The sequence below is a fragment of the Lytechinus pictus genome, chromosome 6, assembly GCF_037042905.1.
Source record: "Lytechinus pictus isolate F3 Inbred chromosome 6, Lp3.0, whole genome shotgun sequence".
In the NCBI taxonomy this organism is placed as follows: Eukaryota; Metazoa; Echinodermata; class Echinoidea; order Temnopleuroida; family Toxopneustidae; genus Lytechinus; species Lytechinus pictus.
Genome location: NC_087250.1, coordinates 3,744,596 through 3,753,900, shown reverse-complemented (window position 1 = coordinate 3,753,900; position 9,305 = coordinate 3,744,596).

The window sequence follows — 9,305 nt, the reverse complement described above, 5'->3', positions numbered from 1 at the left end:
TTAAACCATACCAAAATTGTGTGACATCGGCTTGTCTTACACCACTCAGTCTCTATAATTAGATGATCTGTTTATGAAAACAAAACATTTATTAAAAAAAAATGTGCAAAGAATAAGCAGACGATGTGGAAATTATACCATCTGGGCCCCGTTGGATAACTTTGCCATCCAATGGTAGCCTAGCTACCATTGTAACGATGATCAACAACCAATCAGAATCAAGGATTCCATGCAAGTTACCATTTAATCGCAAACCTACCACAATGGTAACTTGTATGCATCAGAGCCCTTGGTATTAGACCAATTAACAAGTAGACCCAGTGGGCAGGCCTATTAACCCAAGTGATAGTTGTGCCAAAATGTAATTAGACCAAAAAGATATAGCAGACTATGAGGGGGTCAAGAAAATAATTATTTGCAATCAATTGAAAATTTCAGTGGCAAATTTACAAGTGATAATCACTTTTAATTAAAGGAAATTATTTGCAAGAAGCAGACCGGCAATTAAACTAAATTTAGTACTCAAAGTACAAATCCACCCCCAAAAAGTTGGTTTGAATAAAAAGAGAAAAATCAAAGAAGCATAACACTGAAAATTTCATCAAATTCGGATGTAAAATAAGAAAGTTATGACATTTTAAAGTTTCGCTTAATTCACAAAACAGTAATATGCACATCCTGTTCGATATGCAAATGAGGAGACTGGTGACATCATCAATTCACTATTTCTTTTGTATTTCATTCCATAGAATATGAAATTTTCTAATTTTCTCCTCATTGTCATGTGAAACTAAGTTTTATTCTTTCCTGAATATGTGTAATTATCATAATTTTTACGTTTTGTGGTTCAAAGAAGAGGGTTCTGATTGTCAAATTTGTAAAAATGGAAGTACTGTATAGTTGAAACAATAAGAAACAAAAGAAATAGTGAGTGGGGGACATCATCGACTCTCTCATTTGCATATCAGAGAGATGTGCATATAACTGTTTTGTGAAAAATAAGCGAAACTTTAAAATGTCATATTTTTGTTATTTTAGATCCGAGTTTGATGACATTTTCAGTGTTATGCTCGTTTGATTTATTTCTTTTTATCTAGATAAACATTTTTTTCTGGGGTGGAGTTGACCTTTGATTAATGAAAAGAATTCAGATTGATATTAAGACCTAAAATTGGCTTGCAATCAATTATACAAGTTTCATGCAACGACCATTAGTTTAGCAATGAATGTGTCAGACGATCTTAAGATATAGAGACCATGCACTTAGTGCAGTGGCGGAATGAACCAAATATTTTGAGGGGGGCTAGATATGGCATATCGGGTAAAATTTCAAAAAATTGCCGAGAGAGCGAATCGAGCGAGCAAGCCAAAATGTTGACATTTTTATCACAAAATTCAAATTTTGGGATAGATTTAGACACAATATTAAGAAAACTAGCATATTTCACCCTTCTTTCTTTTTTCTTTTTACTTTCTCCTTTTTTTCCGTGGTCGTGATTTTTTTTTTTTTTTTTTTTTTTTTGGGGGGGGGGGGCAAGAGCCCCCCATCTAACGCCACTGATAGAAGATGAAGTCGAACGGTGGATAAAAACCTTGCATTTAAACACATCTATAAAAGTCTATTGTAAGTACCTTGTACTTGCATTTTATTGGTTGAAAGTCATGTTGCGTTTGATCACAAGTCTTTCTGGAATAGGGCCTCCCTCAGATCACCAAACACGAACTAAGAAGTTAAGGACACATGCCACACCATTGTGTTGAGCTATCCTATAATGTTAATATCAGAAAATGCATCTGACTTTGGCTTCCAAACAGTGGCGTAGAGATGGGGGTGTGGGGATTTCGGTGACCATGGGCTCCAAACACTCAATACCAAGAAGTAGAGAGAGAGAGGGGGGGGGGGGAAGGAAAGTAAAAAGCCTGAAATATTATATTTTTGATATCATGTCAAAATCTATCACAAAACTAGATTTTTCTAATTTAAAAAAAATATATATATATCATTTTTGGGGCTCGCTCGCTTCGCTCGACATGTTTGCCCCTTACGCCGTGTCTGGCCCCTTCAAGTTTTGAGAGACTTATTATGCCACTGCTTGTATCATAAATCTTGGAATCGCCATCCCTTTGAAATACAAGTTGTTTAACCAGATCACACATTTTCACATGGAAATCATTTTGCTAAATATAAACATAGAATTAACAACAATGCCACCCGCAACAACCATTACAAAGAGTTGCGATTGATCCGATCAATCGCAAGTATGGAAAGCCAGCCAAGTCAACATATAAAATGCATGTTTATTCAAAAAAAATTCTAGATATGAATGTATATCCATAAATTCATTGATTTCTTGACAATTTGGTGTGTTTTCCTATGTTTACAAAGGACATTTTGCAAATTTCCTGTAGAAAAAATTATGATACTGATGGATTTCCATAGAATTAAGATTGATTGGATCAATCGTAACTCTTTGTAAGACGGGGCCCAAGAGCCGCAACATCTTGAAACGTTGACACGGTTGAAGCTTTAATATTACACACTATTTCTTTATCCGGAGAGAGAGTGGAGCGTTGTGGCCCAGTGGATTAATCTCCGGACTTTGAAACAGAGGGTCGTGGGTTCGAATCCCAGCCATGGCGTAATTTCCTTCAGCAAGAAACTGATCCACAATGTGCAGCACTCAACCCAGGTGAGGTAAATGGGTACTGGTAGGAAGTTATTCCTCAAAAAGCTGTGTGCCCTGTGAACGCCTAGCTTAGCCGGGTAATATAGGAGCGCCTTGAGCACCTAACAAGTTGGATATGTGCGCAATATAAATATCCTATATTATATTTATTATTATTATCCGACGGCATAATCTGTTTTACTACGTTTTGGGGGCAAAACATAGTATATGAAGAAATCGATATGTATAATAATATTTAAAGAAATTTTACAGCTTCACATTATGGCTCGAATAGAAAAACAACAGTGACAATTAATGTATTTTTAGCAATAAATACTTTAGAGCAATAAATGCTTTTGTGAACTAAATTTTCGACGCTCTCTCGTCTTCGTCAGGATATTATTAACTCACAAATGTATTAATATATTGATATATTATGATACTCTCTTAAAATTAGTTGGGCAAAAATGACCAACTTTTAACCAATCGTGGCAACAGACTGTCCATACAACAATTGCTTAAATTATGTCCAAATTGGGTAATAAAAACTAATAATTGGTTAATGAATTTGCTCAATTGGATAATAATTGCCCAAAATATGTATATATATATTTTACCAACATATATGTACACTACCCAACACAGTGGACAGTATGTTGCCCAACATTTTCAGTGTGTATACTGTATAGTTATACACAAAACCAACATTTTGTATAAACTTTCGCATAAAAATGGAAACTAAACTTAACAAATGTGATTCATCATTGATTTTTACATAAATCGGTACATTTGAGGGACAATAGGAAGATAAAGAACACTATTCTATAATGATAAGCCCCCCCAAAAAAAAAAAATCAAATAAATAAAGATAATAAAACAAGAATACCGTGGTTTTTTTTAATAATTTGTTAGATTATTAGGCATTCCCAAAATACTTTAAAAAATTATAAATTTTTTTAATTAGTTTTTTTCTTCATTGTGATATATCATTGTGAGTATTGATTGTTTTATCTTAGTTTTGGTTATGTATTCGTGTTTCTTGGAAGTCAGTCGCCGGAAACAACTCACAGTTGCATGAATTTTGAGTCAGTAATATAATTCCATTTGAAAAAAAGTCGTTATTCCACCTGTCAACTCAGGGATATTTATTCCCTGTTATGCCATTTGTTTAATTGTTTTATTTCCTCCGTTTACCATTTGCAATTATCATGGCATTCTTTCTTATAATTATAATAGTTATAGCTTACACCTTATCAAAGTCTTCAATGGTAGAAAAGGTCCATTTCATATTCATGCAGGGGCCGCGGAACGGTTTTCAAAGTGGGGGGGGGGCTGTGCCAAAAGTGGGGGGGGGAGGGTGACCATACAACAAATCACAATCATATGGTAATTTTTTACGTTTTATGCACGGTTTTGGAAAAAGCCCCTCCCCTTGTCATGAATACACATATTTGTATGAATCCATATACTTTCTTATTTTCAGAATACTAGAAATATGTCTACTTGATCATTTAAAAAGAGGACAGAGTTACTGTTGTTGTTTTTTGAGGAGGGAGTGTTTTTTTTTTCCTATTTTAAAATTCTCTTGTAAATAGATATTTTATATTACGTTATTTTCCAGTACATTTGCGTCGCAATTATATCTTACACCCTATTTAATTAAACATACGACATGACAATATGACCATGTGTTTTGACAATGTAATTTTCCTGAATATGCATATTTGTATATATCTGTAACTTCTAGTGCATAATTTGGTTTTTGTGGTTTATAATATCTTGTCATTATTTTTACAGAAGAAGGCGTTTGATGATATTTTTAATGTATCCTTCAGATCCCATACAGATCACTAGATTGTCAGCACTAAACTGTTGATGACATAAAAAAAAACATTATAGGAATGTAATGTCAATTCATATGTCAATTAAACAACAATATGTTATCATCAATCTTGAATTCTTAATGTAAAGGGATGCTCTTTTTATTAAATAAAAGAGTTGTCAAAGCTATTGCACATGTATACTTTCTCCCATACGTGTACTGTATCTAAGCAATAGCTTTGATCCAGCTGAGGCGTGGCGGCTTGTCATTGTTCAAAACCCACCTACACACGTCAAAGGAAATTATTATATATATATATATATATATATATATATATATATATATATATATATATATATATATATATAATATATATATATATATATATATATATATATATATATATATATCTATATACATGTATATATATATATATAAATACCTGAGTAAATATATATAATTCCCTTTACCCATGCATTATGATGACTAAACTCTGTCACATGAATAATTAAATGTCAAGTATTATTACTATTGTATTTCGTTAATCATCTAAATATTTATACCCCAAATAAAAACAATCAATATTACACAACAGGACTTCCGAATACAGCGCCCAAATGAGGTAATGCAAAATATCACTGGAAGCTTGATAGTTTCACTTCACTAAACAGTTATAGAAATAGCAGATACCAAAAAAAGGATTAAGAGTATCATAAACAGCATATACATATATCAGTATATAATGAACAATAACCAGCAAATGTAAAAGAGGGACTCTCTGACTGTCAATTTTTTAGAATAAACCAGTTTGAAATAATCTGTGCTCCCGACGTTCAGTGATATCTGCCGGTATAAACGTGGTATATCAACTGCTAAATATAATTCATGTTTTAAAAATGGTTTTGGTTAAGGGAAAGTCAGCCACCACAACAAGACGTTGACGAGAAGAAAAAAAGAATAAACAAAAGGTTATCGCTAAAAATTTCACTTAAATATGCACCCAGGTATGTATACAGTCTAAAAACAATGTACCCACTATTGGGTAAAATGGGAACATGCATGCTTGCTTGGTAAAATGATACCAAGTACTTCGTAAATTTTACGCAATGTTGCGTTTAAATTTACCCTTTAAACTTGCATTTCGCCCAATATGGGGGGGGGGAACTAACACAGCAAATATGCTTGTTCCCCTGCTACCCAATATTGGGTAAATTTTTGACCAATCTTTTCTAGACTGTACAATGGATGGATTCGATATCGACATCTGTTTACCTTTTATCCTGTTTATCAACGATCTAGAGCTCCTCATAATAATGTTTATCATGTTATGAATGGCAACTGTTTTAACCTCCAGCAATTAGCTGACTGCTTTCCAAATAAAATATTGTCAAATCTACAGCATTAAAATTCATACAATAAAATACACCAAAAATATGAATGAGTGGCATCATCTCACTTGCGTAAAATTTCATTAAATGTCTACTTATTTGACATCTTTTTTTTTATTGTTCTATTTGTATTAAAACTTGGGGGTGGAGAGCCCTTTTAAAAGCTCAAACATGGCCCTGGGAAGCGGGGGTGCTGAAGCATCCCAAATACTTTCACAGGGGAGGGGGTGCTGCGTGTATCATTTTCCATATGCAGCAACCCCTGGAATTCTGGTAGGTGTGTCAATTTTTTTTTGTGTGTGTGTGGGGGGGGGGGGTTCGTTCAATTTCCTGGGACCAAAACGACCTTCATGTTGTAGAGGAAAACAATTTTCCCCTTTTTTTTTGCTTGTCAAATTTGTTTCAGCACCCCCAGCCAAAAAATCGTTCCCAAGGCCCTGAGCTAAAGTATATTTTATATACATACAAAATAATAATAAAAAAACATTAGATGGAAATGTATTTGAGTGGGAACAGAAACGATAAATGATGAGTGAATTATGTATATGAATAACTAAAGACTAAGATCCGTATTCTGAAGTCGGGTTTAACTTAAACTCAGGTTTAAAGTTGTGGTTTAAGTATGGGAAGCCAAAAGGATCAAAATTTTTATTAAATTGTATGTTTCTTATGTTTACTGTGCTCTTTCCTGATTCATCGATGGTGAAGACAATCATCTATTTATACTTCCTACACAATTATGAATGATTTGAGAGCCGAATGAGCTAAAAGCATGATATCTCTACTGTTAGTGATTATGTAACAATTGGCTGCCCATACTTAAACCACAACTTTAAACCTGAGTTTAAGTTAAACCCGACTTCAGAATACGGGCCAATGTATACTGCGTATGATTTTGCCCATGTGTAAGCGTGTGCGTGCGCATATTTTCACACTATTAGTATTTCAATGAGATGAGCTTAGTCTTCCAAGAGAAAAATGCCATCAAAACCTTTGTTTGAGAAGGGGCACTGTACGTCTCATGCAAAGAATGGGGATGTTTCACCCAAAGTTGAACATCCTCGTTTGAAAACAACAGAAGTTTGATTCCAAAGTACCCCCGCCTTGCCTAGCTAGGTAGTTGGTTTACAAAATTAACACGACAGATATTTACAAACTAATAAATGACACATAGGAATATAAATTCTTCATATTAATGAATAATAAATTAGTAATACAGTAACAATGATCGTTAAATTTTCTGCGGGTACAGTTTCCCTTTTCATTAAACGATACGCAAAATATTATTTTTTTTGTAAACGTAAAAAGTAAAATTCCCAGGTTTATTCATTGATCTAAAGTCGGCCCTGGCTACTTTATGTCATTGTAAACATTCCCAGAATAATCGAAATTAAGAAATATCTCTAAGATCAATATCCTGGATTTATATCAAACTAAAACATATTTTTACAATAACTTTCTGGTGGATCTGACCGCAAACTATTTCCGCATGTTTGATTAGGGACAGGAAGAAATGCGAATCTTTCCCTTTATAGGCTAACCAGTGGAAGCGCACAGTGACTAAGCGAGATATATATTTTAGAAAGCAGAAACTGTTTACATTTGGAGGTCCTGCTAAGGGTATAGTGATGGTGTGTATGGGTGTGTGGAGTGTGTGTGAGAGAGAGAGGGGGGTGAGAGTGAGAGTGAGGGGATATGTGTGTATGTGTGTGCATATGTGTGTGCAAGATAGAGAGGCTGTGGGAGAGTGATGAGGGTGTGTGTGTGTGTGTGTGTGTATTTGGGAAAGAGAGACACGTAGAATGAGTGTGAAAAGAAGGAGGCAGTGTAAAGAGGATGAAGGAGAAAGAGATAGAAGTAGTGAGATAGAACACAATATATCAAGGGAGATGCGATAAATAGTGTGTGTGTGGGTTATGGTGGGTGTGTTTATAAAGCAGAGAAAGAGGTTGGGGGAGAGTGGGCAAGATGTGGGGATGAGATAAAATAGAAGAGAATAAACAGCAAGCGAGTCGTAGGTACATAAGGTACGTTGAGAGGGTGTGTGTGTGTGTGTGTGTGTGTGTGTGTGAGATAGAGAGAGGGGGGCTGACAAGCAGACGATGGGAGAGGGATAGGGATGTGGAAAGGAAGGGAGAGTGAAGAGCATTAGGAGAAAGCTATATTGACGGGATTAGAAAGAAAATAAGTGGAGGGAGAGAGGCTATGTAAAGAGAGGATTGTGTGTGTGGGTACACGTGTGAGGGTGTGCGCGTGTGAATGTGGGTGAAGGAGAGGAAGGAGAGACACCAAGAAAGAGGAGGAGACGATGAGGCGGGAGAAAGAGAGGAAAGGGGAAAGATATAACAGAAGATAGAACGAGAGATAAGGTAAGGTAGAGAGACGGAGAGGGGAGAGGATATATGGGTGTGGGAGGGTGTGTGTGTGGGAGGGTGAGTGTGTGAAGGAGAGACCCAGATGATAATGGGGAGGAGCAGAAGAGTAATTTTAATGAAGGAGAAAGACATACAAGGGGGTGTAAAATGAAAAAAATAAAATAAAGAGAGGAAGGGAGGGGATAAAATGGCATTACATGTTAATACGTTTAAGAACTGCCAAAATTTATTATTTTGTTATTGATTATTGAAAAAATGGCTGTACCGTTTTTGGCAAAGAAAACTTTCATTCATAAATATAAATTATTGCAACATATCACCTATGAAAATAACTTTTATTTAACCAGGTAAGTTCCTTATAACGACAAGGATGTGAGGCCCGCATGGGGAAAAGTAAAAGTATTTTGGAAAATTAAAAAGATTTACAAAACCTGATAGACAAGAGGGAAGTTCCGCTCGCGCAGGTTTGTTATGAACACAAAAATCAACCGCAAGTACAGTATATGTCCTGTCTGGCAACTATAATACCTGTGCATTGTGATGTCATACTTGACTCGATGACGACATAATAGGCTTTATAGCATCATGCTCTCTGGGCGGGATCTCGTTTTGGCGGCAAATTTGCGATAATCATATAATTCAACCTTTGCAGTATAATTTCAATTACTAGAATTTCTAATCAATTGATGTATTAGCAACAGTCCCAAGACTTAGTTCGATTTATTGATTGCTTGATCATTTCATTTCGAATTTCAATATAGTTACAAAGTAAGGTGAGATATATTACAACATAATGAAATATAGTTAAGGTGAATAAAAAAAACTAAAAAAAACTAGGCACATCGCACAATATTGTATCTGAAAGAATAAGCTAAAACAACAATTCAAACGCCTGGCAAAGAGGAGCGAATCTTGCAATTATTAGCATATCGATTGAATCATCATTTCTGATATATAAACCCCTCAAAAAAGTTTGGAAATCTGAGTTTTGCCATTAATTTTTCCCAACTCCCAATGTTAGACAATGCATATTTGTTATTATTATTCATTATTT